We start from the raw sequence: 24,627 nt of genomic DNA, 5'->3' as shown, positions 1-24,627 counted from the left end.
ACAATCATTTTTCACACTTTTACAACCTTTGTAGCATCCCCATGGTCATTGATCAAAATTCAGACTTCTTGGCAATGGGCTCCTACTTATGACCATTTCTGTGTCCCCCTTTGTGACCTTTTGACCCCCTTTTTGAGACCTTTCGGCATGCAAAATCCACAGGGAAGCAAGATTCACCTCAAGTCTTAAAGTTGCTAAGTTTGGACACCCTTTTAAGATTTGTGGACTTCAACTGCCAGAATTCCCCAGCCAGCAGAGCTTTCTGGAAGTTGAAGTCCAAAAGTCTTAAAGTTGTCAAGTTTGGACACCCCTGTCCTAAGTCAAAGACTACCTGTATTTGTGTAGCCTTTTGGGAGGAGAATGTGTTGGGCGCTCACAGGTGGGAGCTGATTTGACGAGTCCACCTGAGTTCCGTGTGAAGCAACAGCTGCGGCTGAAGCACTAATGAAATTTGAAATGATTGCCTGCTCGGGCTTTGGAGGGCAGCAGGCCTGGGCCTGCTGGAAGAAGCTGAGGCGAAGCAGGGTGAGTAAAGTTGCCTTTTCCTTCTACATATTAATCTGAAACTGTCAAGGGGTGGCTGGAGAGCTGGCGCTAGTAGAGGGGGCGGGGATGAAAGTGACAAATTGAATTGTTGCCGGCATGTAATGCCAACTGACATGTCTCGGTGGTGTGAAACCGTGAGGAATTTGGTCTTTCAGCAGGAGCAAAATGCCAACCAACAATCCTCACAGGAGTAAACTGGAAATACCCACGGTTAGGTATTTGTTTGTTTGTTTTTTTCCTTTTTGCAGGGTGGGTGGGTGGGTGTTACCTTTTTATTTTTATAAATAAATCATAGGGCTGTGAAGATATTTACAGTCCCCTCACCTCTTGGACATAAATTGTTTCAACTCCTACCCTCAAAGACGCTATAGAGTACCTCACACCAGGACAACTAGACACAAGGTGTGTTTTTTTCCCTGAACGCCCTCACTCTGCTTAACAAATAATTCCCTCATCACTGTCAAACCATTCACCAAGGCTGCCTTACTATTACTATTAATCTTCTTGTCGTTCCTATCACCCATCTCCTCCCGTTTATGCCCTTAACTTTGTTGCTTGTATCCTTACGATTTACATTGATTGTTTCCTAGTATGATTTGATTGCTTATTTGTACCCTATGACTATCATTAACTGTTGCACCTTACGATTCGTGACAAATGTATCTTTTCTTTTATATACACTGAGAGTATGTGCACCAAAGACAAATTCCTTGTGTGTCCAATCACACTTGGCCAATAAAGAATTCCTATTCTATTCTATTCTATTCTATTCTATTCTATTCTATTCTATTCTATTCTATTCTATTCTATTCTATTCTATTCTATTCTATTCTATTCTATTCTATTCCATTCCATTCCATTCCATTCCATTCCATTCCATTCCATTCCATTCTATTCTATTCTATTTTCCAGGAATTTCCCAATGTTTCGCAATGTTGTTTTCACAACAGCAATATTGCAGTGTAAGACAAGGGGAGAGGGAGTTATTGGTTTGTTTATTTATTTAGCATATGGCAGAGAACACACGAATAAACAGTCATAAAATTATAAAGGAAGAGCGTCTGAGGGAAATATGTAGTCAATTCAAATGTATGTATGTATGTATGTATGCATGCATGCATGCATGCATGCATGCATGTATGTATGTATGTAAGTTATTGGTTCAGAAGTTGCATAGCTTCCAGAAAGTGTGGGTGCTCCAACATGGGAGGTTTTTAAGAAGAGACTGGACAACCATTTGTCCGAAATGATGTAGGGTTTCCTGCTTGAGCAGGGGGTTGGACTAGAAGACCTCTAAGGTCCCTTCCAACACTGTCATTCCGGATACATTTTAAAATACTATCCTATTCATAAGAATAGGATAAGTGTTCTATATATATTAATATATAGGCCCTTTATCTAATTAAGTGCAGCATTTTTTAATTGGAGAAAGGCTATTTCTCCTCCTGTTTATGCTCCCAAATGTGACGAGGAATATAACAATCATAATCAGGGGAGGATCCTCTGCCTCATTTAAGAGAGCTGCGCTGAGTTTACATATTGTTATTTCAAACTTATGATTTAACAATGATTTATTGAATAAACCATTGTTTGTTTGACGTTTCTTCCTTTTTTCTTTTTAAAATTATTTTATTTGTAAACATTTTGAATACAGTGGAAAAGACCCGAATACACCAAAACCTGCATACCTGTACCTGTGAAAATCTACGAAAACACACACACACACACACACACACACACACACATCGTAGATTTTCACGGGTGTAGGTATGCTGGTCATGTTGTATTTGGGTCTTTTCCTGTGTAAGACCCGAATACAGACCAGCATATATATCTCCCTTTATTTATTTATCAGTAGAAATGTGACACAAATGTAACAAGGGAACATAAAAAAAAATGGCTTTCTGCCTGGATGGCTCCTAGGGTGAGCCAATAGACAGGAAAGGGAAGCAGTATGCTCCCTCCCATATTTGGGCATATCGGGGATTGTGACACAATACATATACATACATACACACGCGCACGCACACACACACACACACACAGGTAACAATACTAGTAGTATAATAGTAAATTTAGCTAAATTTTTCTTTATATTGGTTTATTTATAAACATGGATCATCTTTATATTTAATTCATACATGAATATGAATATGAACATGAATGAGTTTCTATGTCACTGTGGGGTTCTCACTGATGGCTTCACAGCTTCACGAAGACTTCAGGATTCCTTGTACTAAAGTGTTGTTATTTTTAAGATCACCTATGAAATGATCTGGTGTGAACAAAGCACTGTCCCTAACCTCTAGTTTGTTTGTTTTTTGATACAAAAACATTAAGTGCTAACAGCCATGGCCTCCATCACGTAGGTATAAAACGTATCCTTACTAAATTTAGGCCTTGGGTCACGTCAAAATCTTCCCTTGCTCTACCCACTTTCTAAAACATTTTAAAGTGGTTTTCTCAAAGCCCAGAGAGCTGTGTGATGACAACAATGCACTTTGCTTGTATATTTTTAGCATTTGCAAATGCAAACATCTTCTGGCTTTCTGGAGGAATTTCCAGATGCAAGGTATTTTGGGCCAGTGAGATCCAGATGTGTTTCTAACAATGTAATCTGGGGGGGGGAAGGGAGGGGGGAAGGAATATGCCCACAATCAGACAGAGGTGCTAAGACATAACAACGTGGTACCAGAGTTCACTTTATAATATCTTAAAAGTCTAAGGAGTATCTAAGGAGCCGATGTTCCTTAGATGCTCCTTTTATACGGAGATTAGGGAAAAAACAGATTCTGCCAATAACTGCTAGGCATCCTGGCTGTTCTGGCACTACCTGTCTCCAGTGGCTGCTTAGTGATGAACAGTCCATAACCACAGCGCAGGTGGACAGATTCTGCGCAGCGGCACTGGGGATTCGTCGCAAACACATGTCTTCTCCACCATAGCCATGTTATATAACAATTGTGGCAAACCCTTTGCATTGCTTAGTCACTCCTCTTTTAGCGTTGGACCTACAATGGGCCACACAGTTTAGGGATTGCAACTATCTTATATTCAGACCATGCATAATTGACACTGGATTTTATTATAGATTTTAGTTGTTATTTATTATTTTACACTAGAAGTTTTAAGTGTATATATACGGAGTGCTTTTATTTGTTCTGCTCGCTGGTCTCAGACTGTAATAATAAATTATTGTTGTTGTTGTACCTTAAAAGTTCATCGATTATGCTTCCTCCCCCCTCTCTTCCCCAAGTCCTGAATAATATGATAAAATGCTGCTTGGATGTAGTAATGCTGAGGTGGTTTTGGTGAGCAAAAGTTATGACCACAGAAAAAAATAGCACAGGAAAAAAAAAAGAAAGAAAGCCACACCAGTAAAGTAGAGAGTTAATTATGGCTTTTCTTTTAGCTGAAAGAACAAGGTCTGGATTATACCATCATCCTGGATTGGAAATGCATTTGATTGTGCCAATCACAAGGGGAACTTACTCTGTCTTCACCAAGCAATTTCTGTGTTCTTAATATTCCTGCCTATGTCCCCCCCCAGCCCCCCCCATAAGACCCATTCAGATTCTGGTCAGAAACTAGTTGGATCGCTGCTTGATGGGCCTCAATACAAGAAGAACAAAACTTAGCAAAAAGGAAAGATAATCTGCTGGATAAACTTCCAACGAACTCAGCTGAGTAAATAGTCTTTTCATATGATTAGGTGCCCCTCCCAAGAAGAAATCTCTCCCCCCCATTCCTTTTCAGAGCCTCCTTCACTCTGTGCTATAACTCTGCCCAGTGCCAGCAGTTCGATCCTGACCGGCTTAAGATTGACTCATCCTTCCAAGGTCGGTAAAATGAGGACCCAGATTGTTGGGGAAAATATGCTGACTCTGTAAACTGCTTAGAGAGGGCTGCCCTGCAAAGCATTGTAAAGCGGTGTATAAGTCTAAGTGCTATTGCTAGTGTGGGACTAGGAAAAAATAAAATGTTTCTCCCATTTGTTTTGGCTTTCTTCATAGCTACCAGCAAATACTGTCAGACCAGGTATACCCCAGTTTTCAAGCAGCTGGAACAAGCCCAATGAAATAGGCACAACTTTATGGAGCTTTCCATGAGTGAAGCTGCTTTTTTCCTCAAACAAAATCATCCCTATTCTTGGCAGGCAGGCTTTTTTCCCCTGACCTAGATATTCACACATCACCTTGCTCTTTGGAGCCGATCAGAAAATTAGCGGCACTGTTTAAATGGTCTAAAAGGAATTCATCTGTTTCTGAAGGCCAGAGGAAGAATAGCATTAACAATAGAATTATATACTGCTTCACAGCCCTCTCCAAGCGGTTTACAGAGTCAACAAATTCCCCCCAACAATCTGGGTCCTCATTTTACCGACCTTGGAAGGATGAGTCAATCTTAAGCCGGTCAGGATCGAACTGCTGGCAGTGGGCAGAGTTAGCTTTCAAAACTGCCTTCCAACCACTGGGAGGGAGGGAGGGAGGGAGGGAGGGAGGGAAGGAAGGAAGGAAGGAAGGAAGGAAGGAAGGAAGGAAGGAAGGAAGGAAGGCAAGCAGGCAGGCAGGCAGGCAGGCAGTGAGTGAGTGAGGGAGATAGCACTTAGACTTATATCTCGCTTTACAGTGCTTTACAGCCCTCTCTCAACGGTTTACAGAGTCAGCAAATTGCCCCCAACAATCTGGGTTCTCATTTTATCCATCTTGGAAAGATGGAAGGCTGAGTCAAACCTTGAGCCCTGTGAGATTCGAACTGCCAAACTGCAACCAGCCGGCAGTCAGCAGAAGGAGCCTGCAGTACTGCACTCTCACCACTGCGCCACCACAGCTCTTCATGAAAACAGAGGGGTAGGATTAAAGGATAAATGAAGGTATTTTAATGAACACATCTGGATGGAAGAGTGTCAGAAAGCTGGTTGTAGAAGTAACCAGATCCAGTGCTTGGGGTACCCTTATCTTAAGACAGCAGGACATTCTGAGAATGAGCAAACATGGTCTATGTGGACCTTCTCTTTGGTTTCTGGAAAGTGTTTACTCAGAACTCTGGTGTCAGCAAAGCACCGGGCATTCCCAATAAATCTCCACGCGTTTTTGCTGGTGCAGCACTTAAGAAATGCAAAGTGCTGCCTCTGCAGCCAAGCAGTCTCTGTTCTCACTCAGGGTACCCTCCATCTTCTCTTCCAGGCTGTTCTGTTTGTCAGATTAGCTGCCAGTCTGCCACTTTCTGCTTCTTAATCCTCCAAAGCGAGCACTTTCCTTCAGCAAACATGAGCTCAGAGCCAAACGTTGGAGCTCTCGTGGATCATAACTTCCTTTTTCTTTTTCTTTTTTGGTCCTCCCTGCACTGACCGTGAATCCCAATAAAGTTTTCTTTGGATGTAGAGATGCCAAGTCTGTTGGATGTCCATCACGATGTCCCTTCTGATCAGAGGTGAGTTTCTACCTATTCGGTCAAGTTCGGACGAATAGGTAGCAACTCCAGCGGACACCTGACCGTACCAGTTCTTTGATTGGCAGCACCATCTTGATTTTCCGTTCTGCACATGCGCAGAACAATGTTCATTTTAAAAATATTTTTTCCCCAGTTTTTAATATCGTGCACATGCACAGATTGTTTTAAACGAAAAATGTGCTGTTTTAAACGAAAATGTGCACGTGTGTGTAGCACGCTTCTAATTTTCTTTTACTACTGAACCGGTAGTAATGCCGGACGGCACCCATCCCTGCTTCTGATGGAGGCTAGAAATCTGCAGCAAAAGATGGTTATAAGTTGTTTGTCAACATTAGGGCTTCTGTTTTTCGGTTTGTTTTTGACGAACAGACCAGAGGACTTTACAGTAATTGGGTTGATTCTTTTGGAGTGGTTTGGTTGGTATTTTTCCACTCCCTTTCCCCCCCCCCCCTTTTAATTTTAATGTGGTTTCGCATTGTTCGTGCATAGATATATTTTGGGTTAATTTGAAATACAATAGTAACGTATTTTGAAAATACTGTCTCTTTGGATTGGAGCTTCATTTACCATTTGATGAGAAAGCCATTTCTGTGGCTGTGATTTTTTGCACTGCATAATGCTATTTAATTGTTTTGTCTTAACATGTTTTGTGAACTGAACCGTTGAAGTGTTGTTTAGCTTCTTAAGAATAAAGACAGCTAGGCTGAGAAAGGGCCCTTTGGTGCTCTTTAAGCAAAGATTTTAAGTGGATTCAGGACTGAACATTAGGGCTGGTCTGGATAATGCTGGAAATCATTTCTAAAACTCAAAAATTAAACTTCAATAAATCTAAATCATCAAGGGGAGAGTTTCTAGCTGGATTATCTTAATCTAGCTATTTTGCTTGGCGATTCTGAGGTTTTTTTCCAAAACATAGCAAAGAAATACAGAGTTAGTAGATATAGATAACTGATTAACAGAGTTGGAAGTTTAGTTTTAGTTTTACTTTAGTTTAGCTTTTAGTTTAGTTTATTGTCATTGCACCTTGTACAAAAAAATTAAATGCCATCTTTAGGGTACATTATAACTATAAAAATAAAAGACAAACACGCATCCTTCACATTCTATACAATTGAATTGAAAACCCCTGATATTGCATTAATATAGCACTATACAGTAGGATTCTATATGGTTACTGCCCTGGGATAGAAGCTGTTTTTCAACCTATTTGTCCTTGTTTTTATTATCCTGTACCTTCTGCCGGATGGTAATAGTTCAAAAAAAGAGTGCCCAGGATGAGATGGATCTTTAAGAATGTAGGTCATCATTGCTGGTCACCTAGTCCAATCCCCACCCAGCAGACCCTACTATTTCTGACAGATGGCAGTCCAATCTCTTCTTGAAAGCCTCCAGTGATGAAGCTCCCACAACTTCCAAAGGCAACTTCTATTCCGTTGGTTGATTGTTCTCACTGTCAGAAAATTTCTACTTATTTCTAGGTTGAATCTCTCCTTTTTTCAGTTTCCATCCATTATTCTTTGCCTGGCCTTCGAGTGCTTTGGAAAATAGCCTGACCCCCTCCTCTCTGTGGCAGCCTCACAAATATTGGAACACTGCTATCATGCTTTCCCTGGCCCTTCTCTTCACTAGATTAGCCATGGCCAGTTCCTGCAACCGTTGATCGTATGTTTTAGCCTCCAGTCCCCTAATCATCTTGGTTAGTAAACCCCTCTCAGCTTTGTGAACACTGAATGAATGTTGCTAACTCTTTTTTTTTAACTTGACAAAGTCTTCATCTTTAACAGCTATGTGACTTGACAGCACAAATTACCGTCTCTATTTGTTACTGTCTGTGTGCACATGTATGAGAGTTTTGTTGGTGTCTTAAAAATAATGAATTGTTCAAAATGTCTTTAGAAAGAAAACTGCCAACTTTGGTAAAGGTTGGGAAGATCTTGTACTTTTATAAAGTACTAGCTGATAACCCAGTGTTGCCCAGGTATTTATTTTTCTTAATCCTATATTAGATAGGAAAAGCCGTGATTTTGTTAAAAATGTCCAGACCAAATGTAATTTCTAGTATTGGATTTTCCCCCTTATCAGAGGGAGCCCCCTTGTGGAATACTGTGAAGCCATTACCATGGCAACTCTACTATGCTGCACAGTGGAATCCATTTTACGGCAGTACAGTAGAAACCATTTTAAGGCATAACAGGATGTATCTTAACAGAACACATAAATTGAGGGGTGTTAGGGGTGTCTTACCTCCACAGTATTTGTTTCCAAAGAGTAAGTCATCTGTGTACCAAGTTTGGTTGAATGTGCTGGAGGCGTTCCAGAGTTATGCGGGAAAATACACACACAGAGAGACATTTCTATATATATATATATATATATATAGATGAAAATGGGAAAAAAACAAAACTACTCATCCTTCTGAATGTTATTGTTAATGTTATGTTAGTTCAGATATGAACAACCATCTTTTTTCTATCTTTGTTTTATTGATTAGGCCACCATTGGCTGGTTCATACAACTAACAAATCAATAAACTGTGTATTATCTGCCAGAGGTTGAGCTTACATCTAGCATAAGTCTTTTTAATTTGGAAAGAGGGGAGGGAAAAGAGTTAACTAGCTGATGCTTGGAAATATTCTCTTTTGTTATCCTGGTTGATCTTGTCAATTGTTTGCCCTAAGGAGTCCTTGGAAAAGTTCCTGTGTAAATGGATCATGAATGTTTTATGAATTCAACACTGGTAAAGTAAATTAAAGGGTCATTAATAAGTTCATTTAAAGTACTTGGCACTTGTGCTGAATTATGAAACTAGCACATGATGCAAAAAACAAACAAAACCCCAAATAAAGTATTAGACAGCTTGAAAGTGGTGGGAAGAAGATCCTAACTAGCTTTCTGCTTCTTTATAAATATGTTCTTTAAGCACAATTAAGTGGGATGAGCAAATGATGAAAACCTAATTAATCTTTCTTTCCACCTGGTCCTTTCTAACCATCTTGTCTTCACAATAATTCTTGTCAGATACTGAACTGTGGACATTTTCCTTGTGTGTAGTTGCTAGAGAGATTTCTTTTCTCAGGGCTGACAGAGCCTGGCGTGAAGGGGCTAGGGAGGGGGTTAGTAGAGATTAGCTGGGGTGTTGTAGTTTAAATAAAATCCCCCTGGGAATCAAGGACCATCATGCAGGTGTCTACAGGACAGAGGCTGAGGTCATCCTGCAACTGGAGTGTATGCTGATTGGATCGTGTGACTGAGACTCTGGGAAGGAGAATGTGTCACTGCACGCACCCACGTGGATGCTGGCAAGCCCGTTCCAACTGTACTGGTTGGACCGGAATCCGCAACCCACCACTGGGCCAGAACCCTATGCCAGTTATCAACTGCCTTCAGAGTCAGACATCTGTGAGGCAGATGAACAGCTGGAGCCTGTTCCCAGTGTGCACAGGCGCAGAGTTGCCAGACGAAGGGAACAGCTAAAGCCCTCTGATGCTTTGGAGAATAGGTCGACCCTCTTCTCTGTGACAGCCCCTCAAATATTGAAAGACTGCTATCATATCATCCCTAGTCTCCTTCCTCATTAGACTAGACATATCCAGTTCCTGCAACTGTTCATTGTATGCTTTAGCCTTCAGTCCCCTAATCATCTTTGTCGCTTTTCTCTGCACTTATTCTAGATCTCAACCTTTGTATTGTGGTGATGGGAACTGGATGCAGTATTCCAAGTGTGGTCTTACCAGTGTAGTATAAAGCAGGACTTCATGTGATCTTGATATTATTCCTCTGTTGAAGCAGCCTTAGGGTCACTTCTCTTATTTATCCCTATAACCAGAACTCTGAGAGGGGCTAATAGGGAGAAGATATGGCCAAGTCATCCAAGGAGATTCTACCTCCTGGGTCTTTCTGGTCTTAGTCCAACAACTTCACCACTATGCCATGACACCTCTCTTATTCTTTTATTCTCAAAATTTGGAGAGTCCTATTTGGTGTAAGGAGGTAGTGACAGATTTTATTTTTCTGGGCTCCAAGATCACCACACATGGGGACTGCAGCCAAGAAATTAAAGGACACTTGCTCCCGGGGACGAAAGCTATGGCAAACCTAGACAGCATACTAAAAAGCAGAGACATCACCCTGCCAACAAAAGTGAGTAAACTCAAGGCTATGGTTTTCCCAGTTGCAATGTATGTCTGTGAAGGCTGGACCATAAGAAAGTCCTGAGCGCCAAAGAATGGAGGCCTTTGAACTATGGTGCTGGAGAAGACTCCTGCAAGTCCCTTGGATTGCAAGATGAGCTAACCGGTCAGTCCTAGAGGAGATCAACCCTGACTGCTCTTTAGAAGGCCAGATCCTGAAGATGAAACTCAAATACTTTGGCCACCTAATGAGAAGGAAGGGCTCCCTGGAGAAGAGTCGCATGCTGGGAAAGATTGAGGGCAAAAGAAGAAGGGGATGACAGAGAATGAGGTGGCTGGATGGAGTCACCGAAGCAGTATGCATGTCATTTATCTTTAGCCACACTTAATTACATTAGAGTTGCATTAATTCAAAAGGATTGTGATATTTCACACTATTTTCGTATTAAAAATAAGAACTCTCTTAAGTTGAGTTCAACTTTCGGTGCCCTTCCAAACCTAAATGCATTGTTTTCATGGCAATAATACAGAATGGTTTGCCTTTCCTACCTTCTGGATCTTTTCAGTTTAGTCTATCACCTTGACATTCCTTGGAGATGTCATCCACCCAAGACTAATAAAGCCAATCCTGCTTAGCATCTGAATCCAGATAAATACAGACTGTCCTTGGTGTTAATTACTTACTTTTGCTCTTCAAATTTGTCCACATTGGATTTAATGGGATTCTGTCTCAAATGAACTTGGATAGGATTGCCAGTTCAGAAAGATGCCTGACTCTTGTCTGCTACTGCAAAAACAAAGTAATACATCATACCAACACATATATAATTTATTACTTTGTTTTATACATATCTTTCGAAAGGAAGCTAAGGAACTTTGGCAGTCTGCTCTCATGGAGAATATGGGTGTGTGAACCTTTTAAGAAAATGGAATGTTCACAGGGAAAAGAAACAACACAACCAGCAGATTTAGAATGACAGGTAAGAAATGAGAAGTCTGAAAAAGAAAGATGCATTCACTTACCTAACAGTATGGTCCATTAGTTCAGGTGGAGAATAGATTTAAATCTACCGATCATTGAGGATTAGCTGCAGACTGGCAAGGATTTCTGACTGCCAGTGGACTGACAATTAAAGAAACCAAAATAACTGCCAGCCATCTTCATGTAAAATGATGCTGTGGCATTGAGAAAAGTTTGGCCTTAAGGCCTCCTTTGTAACCTGCCTCCACACAAACCGCAGTTATAGATTTTGGAGTTGTATTTGCATAAAATCCTAGACTTGACCAATGCTAACTTTGTGGCTTACTATGTTGTACAAGCTCAGTCAATTATATGTGTTGGTGCATTGTATGTTCACAGGAAAAATGGATTAACCCCAAAGCCCAATTAAACAACTTGTACCAATGGAGTTGTGTTTGTATCTGGAGCCATCTGCTTGAGCTGAATGGAGTCCATTTTTAATAAATACAGCACTGTGTCAGGGTTCCAAGTAACATCCCCAACAAAAGAAGACTTGCGTTCCTTCAAAGTTCCATTTTATTAGAGGTGTCCTATTGGCACACCTGGGAAAACCCAAATCTGAAAGTCTCCAGATTTTCCCCACTCAAACGAAAGCTCAAGTCCCTGCCCAGCACCCACATGTCCATCACATGGTCCAATCATGCACCATCCAAAACTAAAGATGCCTCCCAACCTCATCACAACTGCAGGGCAAGATGGTCTTGACTTTCTGAGAAAGAATGTTATTATGACTACATATCACCCACAGTCTATATAACTCCCCGTCCCATTTTCCCACAGTAGAAAATGTGGCAGGTCTGAAGGCTCAAATATATAAGATGGCTTCCAGGTCTGACACAGTGGCTTGTCCACACAGACAAGGCATGTTATAAATTCTAAGCTAGAGATCTAGGTAGAGTTGTGCCACAACATTTGCTGGAGATTATTTAGAGAACATTGCAAATGTTGTCACAGGTGTTTCACAGAAGAAGACTTTTTTGTACTTAGAACCATGTGTATTATCAGGAAAACAGGTAAGTATGTATCATGTATCATATTCCTGTAAATCTCTGGGGGGTCTCTATTGTCTTAGATTCTTTTATCTTGTTTTGCTTCCCTAAAGTATATTATGATAAGTCTAATTTGGGTTGACAAAATCAGAAATGAAGAAGTGATAAGCCACCTGGGAAAGCCAAGGGAAATAATCAAAATCATAAAAAGTGGAAGTTAGAATATTTTGGACATGTGATGCGACACCCAGAAAAATACGGCATACTCCACTTAATTCTTCACTTAAGGAAAGATTGAAGGCAAAACTCAACAGCACTTTTTTATGTGGTTGTTGATAAAAATAAGATTGCCAATGTTTGATGATGAGTTTGGAAGGAGAAGGAGTAGGAGTAGGAGAAGAAAGAAGAAGAAGAAGAAGAAGAAGAAGAAGAAGAAGAAGAAGAAGAAGAAGAAGAAGAAGAAGAAGAAGAAGAAGAAGAAGAAGAAGAAGAAGAAGAAGAAGAAGAAGAAGAAGAAGAAGCAGCTATATTAATGCTTGCTTGCCATTGCCAAGAAATTCCCAAGATTATATGAGGGCTGATCTCAGTTCAAATGAGCTTAACTAAATTAACTGTGTAGTTCTCTCCCAGTCTCATTTATTTCCTTATTCACCTACCACAAAGGCAGAAGAAACAGAAAAGTGAGGAAAGGGAGAAAATTAGCAGGACCTTTCTTCTCAAATTTTTTTCCTCTAACATCTGCTCCACTTTTGGCAAGGAGAGGGGACATGATGGCAGAGAAGAAAGTGAACGCAATTCATTCTTGACTGTAAATGTCAATGACAGTCAATGATATTTCCTTCCCCCCCCCCACTTCATCATTACTGGTAGCCCATCATTCTGAAGATGAGGTCTTTTGTGCTTTCTCTTCAATTACATCTTGATGAGGAACCCCTGTGGCTGTCTGCTGCAGAACAGAGGTGATGGGCTATAAATACACATTTGATGGCCTTATGATTGCTGCTATGAATAGGTGTTGGTTAATAGAATCTTCTGGAAAGAATGTTAGGTCTGCCATTGATAAATTGCATCACTGTGAGAAGAGATGTCCTAAGAGAACACTGGGCTGGAGTCCCTTGTGGAAGATGAACGGAAGTAGGGATTATAAATAGTCCTCACAAATTGGATAGCTAGACATCATGTTAGCCTAGCATCGTGATGGCGAACCTATGGCACACATTCCACAGGTGGCATTCAGAGCCCTCTCTGCAGGCACATGAGTCTTCCCCCCAGCTCAGCTCCACCGTGCATGCACGCGCGCCTCCCACCAACCAGCTGTTCTTTAAGTCTCTGTCGTGCATGCTTGGGGAGGGAGTGAATGTGGGAGATGTGCGTGCATGTGTACAGGGGGATTGCACATGCATGCATGAGGGATTGTGTGCACACACAGGGGTGCATGTACATGCGTGAGGGGTAGAGGGAGCATAGGGTGGTCACACATGCATGCCTGGGGGCAGAGTGCAAATGTGGGGGGGTCATGCACGCGTGCACGGGGAGGGTGTGTGTGTGTGGGTCACACACTTTGCATTATGGGTGCACACATGTGTGCGTTGCCATGCTCACACATGTGTGCTTTTAGCACATGGTGACAAAAAGGTTAGCCATCACTGGCCTAGCACAATACCTGGGTCCAACCTATGGGGTTACTTTATGATTCAGTGTGTTGTAAGAATCTGGAACATTAGGTTAGATAATAGATAGTCATGTTTCATGATTAACTACATGTTTCGTGCCAAGCCAGCCCTAACTGTTAATGATTGATTTGGGCTTAAGGAGCCTAACAACTGTGACCCTGTAGGCTTCAAATAGGCTCTTAGGGATGCCTACAGCTCTGGACCTGCAGGTATTTTACTTCTGGCTTACTGAAATGTGCAAACCAGTATGTGGTTTCAACCCTTGGTAGTTCCAAAGGTGCTTTTCCAAAAGGCAACTGGACTTTCTCATTTTTTCCCCCTGGAAAATGTCTAGTCCTCATCCAAGAAGCTTCTTCAGTTCTCAGTCTGGCTTCTTGGATGAGAAGCAAAACATTTTTCAGGGGGAACACCCCCCCCAAGAATGTCCACTTTGCCTTTTGGAAAAAGCACCTTTGGGCAACCCTGACCTTGGTAAGTACTAGAATTTCTGGTGAAATGAGACAGTTCACATAATTAATGTCTCCCCCCTCTTCCCAGTTACCTTATATCATTTTGGTATTAATCTGACATTTCTCACACTGCCTGGAAGCTTTCTGTGACTTTCTTTAACAGGCAGACATCCAACAGGCCTAGATTGTGTTTTTTTTTCTAGAGCAGGAATGCAATCATTGCTGAGCTTCCATCTGCTCCATTGCTAATTATGGCATGGACTACAGCTATTACTGATCTAGAATTAAGATCAAAGATTGGCTGTAGCTGGGGCCAAAATAAAAACCAGATGTATTTATTTATTCTTTTAAATATATAGTCAATGGCTGACAGCCAGATGCTTTTCTTTAAGTACGTTGCAGAATAGCCATTTGATGAGAGAACATGCCCAGGAGGAGATGGTTTTCCACTGGAAAAGCAGCTCTGTTTATTTTGGGGTGATGTCCAGCAGGATTTTGAAAGGGTGACGTCCTTCGCACTAAAAAAAAAAAAGGCAGCATGATTTGTGCAACACATTAAATCAAAATACTTCAATGTACACCCCTGTGGTTTATCCCTGTTGTGTCTTTCTTGTTAATCGAGATTTGAGGCTTACAGTGCAATCAAAACTGGAGAAACCTACCACTTTGGATCTGTGGAATATACAGTTCGTAATCAACAGCAAATATTGGCTAAAGGTAAAAGTAAAGGTTCCCCTTGCACATATGTGCTAGTTGTTCCTGACTCTAGGGGTGAAGTGTTCATCTCTGTTTCAAAGCTGAAGAGCCAGCTCTATCTGAAGATGTCTCCATGGTCATGTGGCTGGCATGACTAAATGCCGAAGGTGCATGGAACACTGTCACCTTCCCACCAAAGGTGGCCCCTATTTTTCTACTTGCATTTTTTACATGCTTTCGAATTGCTAGGTTGGCAGAAGCTGGGACAAGTAATGGGAGCTCACTCTGTTAGGCAGCGCTGGGGATTCGAACCGTCAAACTGCCGACCTTTTTCATTGACAAGATCTTTATAGACTTTATCTTTGGTGATGTCTTTAGTTAACTTTCGCCAGTTTGCTCTAGTCAACCCTTTGGTCGTTGAATTTCAGCTCAACAGCTTTCTTTTTCAGAATGGAGAACTTCTAAAATGCATGAAAGGAGGTCTGCCAAGGAGCATTTACAAAGAATGGATCAGAGATTTTTCAAGAGCTCTCAGCTTAGCAATCGCTGCCACTTTATGCACTGAGGAGTTTTTCCTTGACTGTCTGCTCAAAGAGATTTTTTTTTTTTAAAAAAAGGAGGGCAGAAAAGAAAGGCTTCATTGTCTGGTCACCCCAGGGGACTGATTGTGTGTTTGACTGGTTCTCTCTCACCCCGCCCTCCCCCCCACACCTCCTTCCCGCGCTAGTGTGTGTGGTAGGAGGAAACTTTTCTAGATGCTAGGGAAAATGCAAGAGTAAGACTAAAAGGGAATTACCCAGGGAACATAGTAAAAAGTCCCTTTCGGGAGAGGGGGCGGTCTATAAATATGAATAATAATAATAAAAGAGTTTCAAAAAGAAAAGAGAGAGATAGAGAGAAAAAAAGATTGCAACGTGCATCCACCCCCTCATATCGCAATCAGAGCAAATTGCAGGAATGTATGCAAATTGGTGCCCATTAGCATGAGATGCCTTAATTTGCAAGATTTCTTCTGAGGTGTATGGATTGGGGTGGGGTGGGGGATGGGAAGAGAAGGATAGCTGGGCTTCCATAGAGGGTAGAATCCTTTGGAAAGTACTTGGGTAGAATGCCCAAGTGGAACGGGTGATGGAGTCTCTCAAGCAAAATACATTGAGAAGAGTGGAGATCTTTCAGATGGCCAGGGAACGTAAGCCAGGCTGAGGTTGGTATTAAGGCTGACTTTCTTTCAACTCCTCTCCGATCCAATTACACTGATCCATTCGTGTAGTTTGGGCCAGTGGTGGCCTTCCATTTCTTTTTACTACCGGTTTGCTTGTGTGCGCGTGCAAGACTTCCGTGCATGCACAGAAGCGTCCAGGTGGGTAGGCAGAGCCTCCCGCCACCGTCACTAAAGGTTGCCCCCATCCAGACCGAACCAGAAGCAATCCACCTCTGGTTTGGGCAGTAATATAGAAGTACGACGCCTTTGGCTACTTCTGAAACACTTAAAAACACTGCAAAAATTAAAGTTAGCAAATAAAAATGTGAACAAACAGGGATGTTTTGGGGCATGGCAGCAGAGAGGGTAGGCAATAAGCTTTGTTCAACACAATTATGGCACACTTGGCGTCACAAAGTCAAACAAAGATGATTGTTATTGCCTGTTTTAGAAGAATATTGTCAAGTTGATGGAAATCCATATTAAGATTTAACAAGAGTCAGATAGTCATACTCGGCAGAATAGTGGACACGCTGTAGATCAGACAGTTGCAAAGAACAAGAGGTGAATGAAGGGGTGCCCCGGGACAGGTCAAAACATCAAATGCAGGAGGTACAGAATGGCACGGTTGCACTTTTCCGGTAATAGTAAAGAAAATCCAGGTTCAAGTCAACTTGAAGCTTAGTAGACATACAAATGTCCTCTATTTCTGTAATTAAATCAATATTTGTTTACTTAGTTTGTCACTCATGTACAAGATAACAGGAATAAGAATAAACATGGACATGAACAAAGGAAATGAATACAAATAAATGGGGACAGTAGGACAGGGACGGTAGGCACATAGGCGTGCTTATGGATGCCCCCTTTAGGGACCTCTTAGGAATGGGGAAAGGTCCACAGTAGACACTTTAAGGTTGAAGTTGCGGAGGTTTCAGGATGTAACAATAATTACCATCTTCATCTTCTAAGTTTATAAACCCCCCCCCCCCATTTTTTAACAGACCTGATAGTGCTTTTTCAAAAGGCAACTGGACTTTGTTTTTCTTTGAGGACATTTTACTTCTCCTCCAAGAAGCTTCTTCAGTTAGAACGGAGGATCTTCAGAGACCATAGACTTGACTGGCTTTGCTGGTTTCATTCTCCTGGTACTTCATAATAGTGGGTGAAATACTCTTTATCATTTCCCTTGCTTATTTGTTGAACAAATATAGGTAGTCCTCAGTTTATGACCATGGTGGAGAATGGTCATAAAATTGAGTGTGATCGCATGATACCTCACTTAATGATCTCGCTGCTTAAATGACACATTTTACGTTCCCCGTTGCGGTTGCAAGACAAGGACTTAACCTGTAGGCAGAATGATTTAAAAGGCATACCAGCTGCCAAGGAGGCCCAGCTGCAGCAGCAGAAGAACATGTGTCCACAGCAGGGGTCATGTAACATTTCTGTGGTTCTCTATTCCCTAAAACCATCCCAGATGATTTATGTGGTACAGATGTGAAGTTGACAAGAGTTACATCACCCTAAACCACGTTTATGGTGATACAATTAAGGTCACTGCCAATATTGCTTAGCAGGATTGAAATTAGTTTTGCTTTGATCTATGGCAGAACTGGCATAAGCACATCTCCAGTGGAGATGGCATGTAGTTGTTGTTTTTTCCCTTCCTTTGTTTGGGGAAGACAAGAGGAAAGCTACTGTATTTCCTTTGATTTGTCCTGTTTTCTACATTGGCTTCATATTTTTTTTTTAAATTGCATCTTTGAGGAGGAGAGACGTTTATTTATTTAGTGAATTAAAACCCTGCCTTTCTATTTATGTGAGCATCTGGTATGGTGTACAACCCTGGAAACAATTGTATAAATTTTAAACACAAAGTTAAAAAAAAAAACAACCCCACAATAAAAGGCTGGAGACTGGATTATATTTTTGCTGTCTTTCTAGGTGTTGGGACTGCAAAAATTAGACCTGCCACGACTAACTCTAGAAAGAAACACCATCTCTTTTGTGTATAAAATGTGTAGTTGTTTGCTGCCACCAATTTGCTTTCCTCTGAGGATGTGTGTGTGTGTGTGTGTGTGTGTGTGTGTGTGAGGTATGAACCAGTCTTCAGAGCAATCCATTTTCACAAGATTGTGATAACTTCTTGCACAGGCAGCTACTTTGGCCACCATGTTCATAAGTGAATTCACCATGGTCATCTCAGTAGGGCAATTCAAAGCTGTATTAATTGTTTCATTAAGTTATTGTTATTATCGGTGACCACGTTTTCGTCGAAAGTCTTGTATTTCTGGATTAACTTTCTTTATTTGGTTGTTATTGGCCATGGTCCTGTTGAAATTAATTTAACTTTTGTAGCTGTCCTGCAGCGAGTTGACTGTAGCGAGTTGTCCCATTTCACCTTCTGGAGTGGTGTCTGTCAGATAGCTGACCAGCTTGAAGGTGAAGTAGGCACTGAGAAAGAGACTGGAGAAGACATGCAAGGGAAGGAACCAAAAGATAAATGGTGGGATGAATAGTGACATTTCTTTTCACTTCCTGTAGGTCCTCTTCATATCACAGCTTTTAAAATGTCTATCTTAGGCAGCTGATTTTGGGCTATTCCTGCTAAAGTGGCCCACAATTCTTATTCTATGATCTTCGGGAGTCTTAAAAAAGGGGGGCTTTTGAAGGCTCCTTCTCTTAATATTTTGGGGAGTCAGTTTTTATTTTGTGCAATTAGCAGAAGCAGTTTTCTGCTAAGAGAGAGGCAGTTTGCCGAAGAGTTTTTCTCTACATTGCATAGCGTCTTACATCTTTGCCTATACAGTAGGCAGCATTTGCTACAAAAGATGTTTTCGGAGGGTAAAGATGGCCTTTTCCATTTTTTTGCTACTAAATGGTTTGATCTGGACATAATGAAAAACCAGCTGGCAGAGAGAGATCATTGAACATATTTCTTTGCGGCCATTAGTCCATTAGCTCCCACCTAGTAAGAATAAACGTACAGTATAGTCTTTCACTTTTGTTTATGCTAGTTGCAAAGTCGTGTCTGACCCATTGTGACCCCATGGACAACATTCCTCCAGGCCTTCCTGTTCTCTCCCATCTTCTGGAGTCCATTTAAGCTCACACCAACTGCTTCGGTGACTCCATCCAGCCACTTCATTCTCTGTCGTCCCATTCTTTTCTTTTGCTCTCAATCGTTCCCAGCAATAGGCTCTTCTCCAGTGAATCCTTCCTTCTCATTAGGTGATCAAAGTATTTGAGTTTCATCTTAAGGATTTGGCCTTCTAAAGAGCAGTTAGGGTTTTTTTTTTATTAAAAAGTTTTTCATTAAACTCACATTAAAACTTTGGACACAGTGTAACCATCCTGGCAATGTCTTTGCCATACATACTAGAATATAAAGTTAAATATTATAACCACCATGCTTATTTACAATTGGTTCATTCAGTATTTACAAATATAAGGATATCTTATTTCCATCCATGTTGCTTTGTTCTTGTCTTATACATTTTCACTGTTATGATTTCATGCATAATTCTAATCTCCATTCTATAAATCTTAGTCATTGCTTATTTTGGGTCTTTCCTTTTTTGTTCCAACCATCGATAAAATTTAGCCCAGATCTGATAATATTCTGATTCATTTTTGTTCTTCAATTCCCATATCAATTTATCCATTTCAGCACAAATCAGAATTTTCCTAATTACTTCCTCTTCTTGTGGAATTTCCCTGTTTTTCCAGTTTTGGGCAAAGACCGTAATGATATGTATTATTAAGTAGATTATCCCCTTATGTTTAACGTTTATGATTCCCAAAATAAATAGTTCTGGTTTGAATTCTATTTCCTCTTCCTTGAATTCTATTTCCTCTATTCCTCTTGAATTATCTCTTTCAGCCACGTTTAAATTTTCTGCCAATATTCTTTTATTTTTTGGCATGACTACCACATAGGGTTGGTCTCCTCTAGGACTATCTGGTTGGATCACCTTGCAGTCCAAGGGATTTACAGGAGTCTTCTCCAGCACCACAGTTCAAAGGCCTCCATTCTTTGGCGCTCGTCTTTGACTTACAACAGTTAGTGACTGTTCGAAGTTGCAATGACAACTTATGTTAAATGACTTATGACCATTTTTCACACAACCATTGCAACATCTCCATGGTCACGTGATCAAAACTTGGTGCTTGGTTCATATTTACAATGGTTGCAACGTCCCGGAGTCACATGATTTCCTTTTGTGACTTTCTGACAAGCAAAGTCAATGGGAAAGCCAGATTCACTTAACAACCATGTTACTTATCTAGCAGCTGCAGTGATTCACTTAACAACACTGGCAAGAAAAGGTCATAAAATGGGGCAAGCTTCACTTAACAAATGTCTCGCTTGGCAACAGAAATTTTGGCCTCAACTGCGGTCACAAATCGAGAACTACCTGTGTGGTGCTACTTTTCCTGATGTGCTACTTAACTACATTCAAATAGGAATTATGCATTTTTCTCCCCAATATGGAGACGTATTCAAAACTTTACTCCTTCCTTCATTTTGAGCTGTACAACAGGATGTTGAGTTGGTGACCTTCCAGGTGTTGTTGAACTGTATCTCTAATCATACTTCATTATCAGACCTGCTGGCTGAGGATTATGGGAAGTGGAGGCCAATACCATCTGGAGGACTGCCAATTCATCACCCTGTTGGATTGTCTCAAGTTCTGCCAATGTTGGTCTCTCACTCCTTCTGCATAATGAATTGGTTGGCTCTTGTTCAGAAGCTGTTAAAATGCAATTGTACCGGAAAGGAAAGCGCACACGAAGACAAAAATATTAAGGTACTGGAAAAAAAATGGGCAAAATCACAAAATTATTCCCAATTCCACACAGGCAAATAAGATGAGTGTGTTCTTCACAGAGGCAAGAAACAGACTCCCCGCAAAGAAAAAAACCCTCTTTATTTACCCATTGGGAGTTAACTGCATTCACCAACAGAAAGTCCAGGCAAGACTCCTGCAAGAAGTTCACTGAAATCATAGTCCTTATCAGCTCATTATGATAAATGCAAGACTATGAGCTCCCAGCTGGGAGGCTGCAAATTAAGTCAGTTCAGAGAACTAGACAAACCTCAGTTCTGGCAAGGCAGTTTTTGTCGCACGAAACACACAAGGAGCAAACTTTCCAGAAATAAAAAATGGTTGTCTGTGACAACCAAACCACTCCCCTTTTCTCTTATTTATTCCCCAGCCAAGGAGGGACCAGTCAGCATCCATGTTTGTTTTGCTTCCCGAGCTCGCTTATTGTCTTCCATTGTTCACCTCTCCTATCTGCTCTGTGCATACACGCATCTGGAACCGCCCCAGCTGTTCCTCCTCCTCTTCACTCATCTCAGAGAGGCAGAAAGGCAGCTGCCTCTCTGGCTGGGATATTCCAGCTGACCCTGGCCAGTGGTGGGATTCAATTTTTTTTACTACCGGTTCTGTGGGTGTGGCTTTGTGGGCGTGGCATGGCTTTGTGGGTGTGGTCGGTGGGCGTAACAGGGGAAGGATACTGTAAAATCTCCATACCCTTCCCACTCCAGGGCAAGGTTACTGCAAAATCCCCATTTCCTCCCAATCAGCTGGGACTCAGGAGGCAGAGAATAGATGGGGGCGAGGCCAGCCAGAGGTGGTATTTACCAGTTCTCTGAACTACTCAAAATTTCTGCTACCGGTTCTCCAGAACTGGTCAGAACCTGCTGAATACCACCTCTGGCCCTGGCTCTATCTCTGTGTCTGATGCAGAGCATCCATCAGAGCCTTATCCAGGCTCCAGAACTGGCCCAAGTTCTTCCCCAATTTCCCCATCAGCTGGTGGGTCACAACAGAGTATTAACCAGCATTCCTAGTCTGGCACTTCATCATTTTTATGCTGTAGTCAAGATGTATGTCATATTTCTGGCCTCTGATGGTGCTGTGATGCACAATAAGGATTAGGGATGTAGTACTGTTAAGGTCTGCATTAAAACGTTGCAGTGCAGAACGCTGCTGTTAAAGATTTCAACTGTTCCATGCCAACCCCCTGCTTGTTTTTCTGTTCCCTTCCTTATCACCAGACAGCTAGCAGCCTGTGCCCTTAAAGCAAGCTCTGCCAATAAGTCATGCAAATATCTTTCCCTAAACAAGTTTAGGAAAGCCTGCCAATCACTCAGTCTTAGATTCTGGTGCCCAAGCATGGTCATGAAGAGCCCTGGAACTGATAGGTGGAATCAGGTAGATGTTTATCATTTGAGAAAGAGGCACTGGAAAGAGACTCTTCTAAAACTTTCATTTTTATAATTGTTTTCTTTCCCTTTTCTTTGCAATATAAGAATTTGCCCCAGCAAAACAGCAACTTTTGCTCTGTTATTCAGGACTTGACTGGCACCTCCACAACTCTGATAAGGAAGCACCCATCGTTAGTCTAAATCTCTTTCCAAACTGGAAAGAGGGGAGGAGTCAAGCAGGGAATCAGTCTGGAATCGTTACATAGGCACAAGAGGGCAAGGTCGGAACCTCCTTAAATGCCATTGAACCTTATCTTGTCTAGTACAAGTGCAGACTGCCAGTCTGGGAAGGTTCCTGTGAAATAGGCGTGAGCAAAAAAAGTAGCTAATTGAACTCTTCACTTTTGGTTGTTTGGGCCTGACAAAAAGGTTCTACTTTCCCTTCTACAAAAAGAGTGTGTAGCCAGCGGTGGGCTGTTGGGGGTTCTCAGGGGTTTGGGAGAACCTTTAGTTAAGATTCCATGCAGTTTGGAGAACCCCCAAATCTCACTTCTGGCTGGCCCCGCCCACCCTGCCCCACCTTTCCCAGGAGTTCCCACGTTGCCCATTTTGGATGCAGGTAAATGCAGGGTGTGTACGGAGGCTCGGGGAGGGTGAAAAATGGGCCTACCAAACATTTGGCCCTCCAGAGCCTGGGGAGGCTGTTTTTGCCCTCCCGGAGGCTCGAGGAAAACCTCCAGAGCCTGGGGAGGGAAAAATACTCACCTCACCGCTTTGGTGCAGGAGGCCAACTAGGCCACACCCACCAGGACCACGTCCAAACAGCAACCGGGCAGAGCACCCATTGCTAAAAATTTTGAAGCCCACCTCTGTGTGTAGCTGTCCCACAGCCTGGAGATTCTACAGCAGTTAAGAGAATGAAGCAATCGCTGTGTTCTTTGCAAACAGATTGAGCATCTCCAGGCTCAAGGAAGTTTGTATTTATTTTTATTTATTTATTTATTTATTTATAATAAGTGCTTCTAGACCGCCCCCTCTCCCAAAAGGGACTCGGGGCGGTGTACAGTCCATGCAAAATATATCAAAATACAATAAAAGTTGAATATGTACAGTTGGAATGGAGGAGGTTAAAAATGGAATTAAAAGAACTGTACAAAGCCAGTATATATAAATATAAGTTTTTAAACCCCTAAAACACACAATAAATTAAAAACAATACCCCTAAAATAACCAGTTAATAGTACATTTGCCAGGAGGGACAGTTGTAATTATGCCAGGCCTGCTAATCGGAACAGGTGAGTCTTCAATTTTTGCCGGAAGGAGCGGAGGTCAGTAGTGGTTCTAATGTCGGGGGGGGGGAGGTCATTCCAGAGGGTTGGGCCCATCACAGAGAAGGCCCTACTCCTTGGTGTCGCCCGTTGGCATTGCCTAGTGGACGGCACCAGGAGAAGTCCCTCCCTGTGTGAGCGAATTGGCCGCAGGGATGTATGTGTAGAGCCCTTGAGCTCAGCAGAGAAAGATAGAATTTTCTGAACCTTCCTCAAAGCCACTCTGGCAGAAGTCCATATGGAATGGGAGCTCTTCACGAATGGAAGTCACCGAATGAAGAAGTTGTCATGAGCAAGAAAGGAGAACCCTCTCTACATTGAAACCCCCTCTTCTTTTCAAGCGGTGCTTGAAGACAAGGAATCCAGTCAATTTCCCAACGAAGATCATGGCTCATCTTTTATATATGAAGTACACAGCAGGCCTGTTGGGGACCTTGGGTCCTGAAATGAAAAGCATTAGACCTCTGAAAGAATTGGATGGCATTCAAGGCCCTGGGAGTTGGCACAAGTTGCAAATGGCTCCAACATGACACATTGGTGTCTTGCCAGCACACAAGTAGAATATATTGACACCTTTGGCTTACCCCCCACCCCCCACCCCAGAGGTGATGCCCATGTCTGTATGCAAAGCTCTCATTAAAGCTTCTTTCTCTTCCCTTTTGAACAAGGTTTTTATTTTTTTTTATTTTATTTGTTTTGTCAAGTGTGTATAAGATGATAGATATGAGTACATACAAGATTATGAATACATGAAATGGATACGAATAAATGGGTTTTTTAGGACAGGGATGGTAGGCACATTGGTGTGCTTATGCACGCCCCCTTACAGACCTCTTAGAATGGGGTGAGGTCAACAGTAGACGGTCTAAGGTTAACATTTTGGGAGTTTGGGGAAGAAACCACAGAGTCAGGTAACACAT

General features: G+C 41.8%; 1 protein-coding gene across 3 annotated transcripts in view; it reads left to right on the top strand.

Annotated features, from left to right (window-relative positions):
* Positions 1–457: 457 nt before the first annotated feature.
* Positions 458–24,627, top strand: part of NTRK3 (neurotrophic receptor tyrosine kinase 3) — a 589,676-nt gene continuing 565,506 nt past the window's right edge. For 2 of the 3 annotated variants that reach the window (XM_081964827.1, XM_081964824.1), the window contains exon 1: positions 458–525. The gene's annotated coding sequence lies outside the window, so the exon portion shown is untranslated. Of the gene's footprint in view, positions 526–677; positions 757–24,627 lie in introns of those variants that run through there. The other variant, XM_081964825.1, reaches the window with a different exon arrangement.

This window comes from Natrix helvetica (genome assembly GCF_964273705.1).
Source record: "Natrix helvetica genome assembly, chromosome: 12".
Lineage (NCBI taxonomy): Eukaryota > Metazoa > Chordata > Lepidosauria > Squamata > Natricidae > Natrix > Natrix helvetica.
This window is presented reverse-complemented; position numbering and strand designations above follow the sequence as displayed.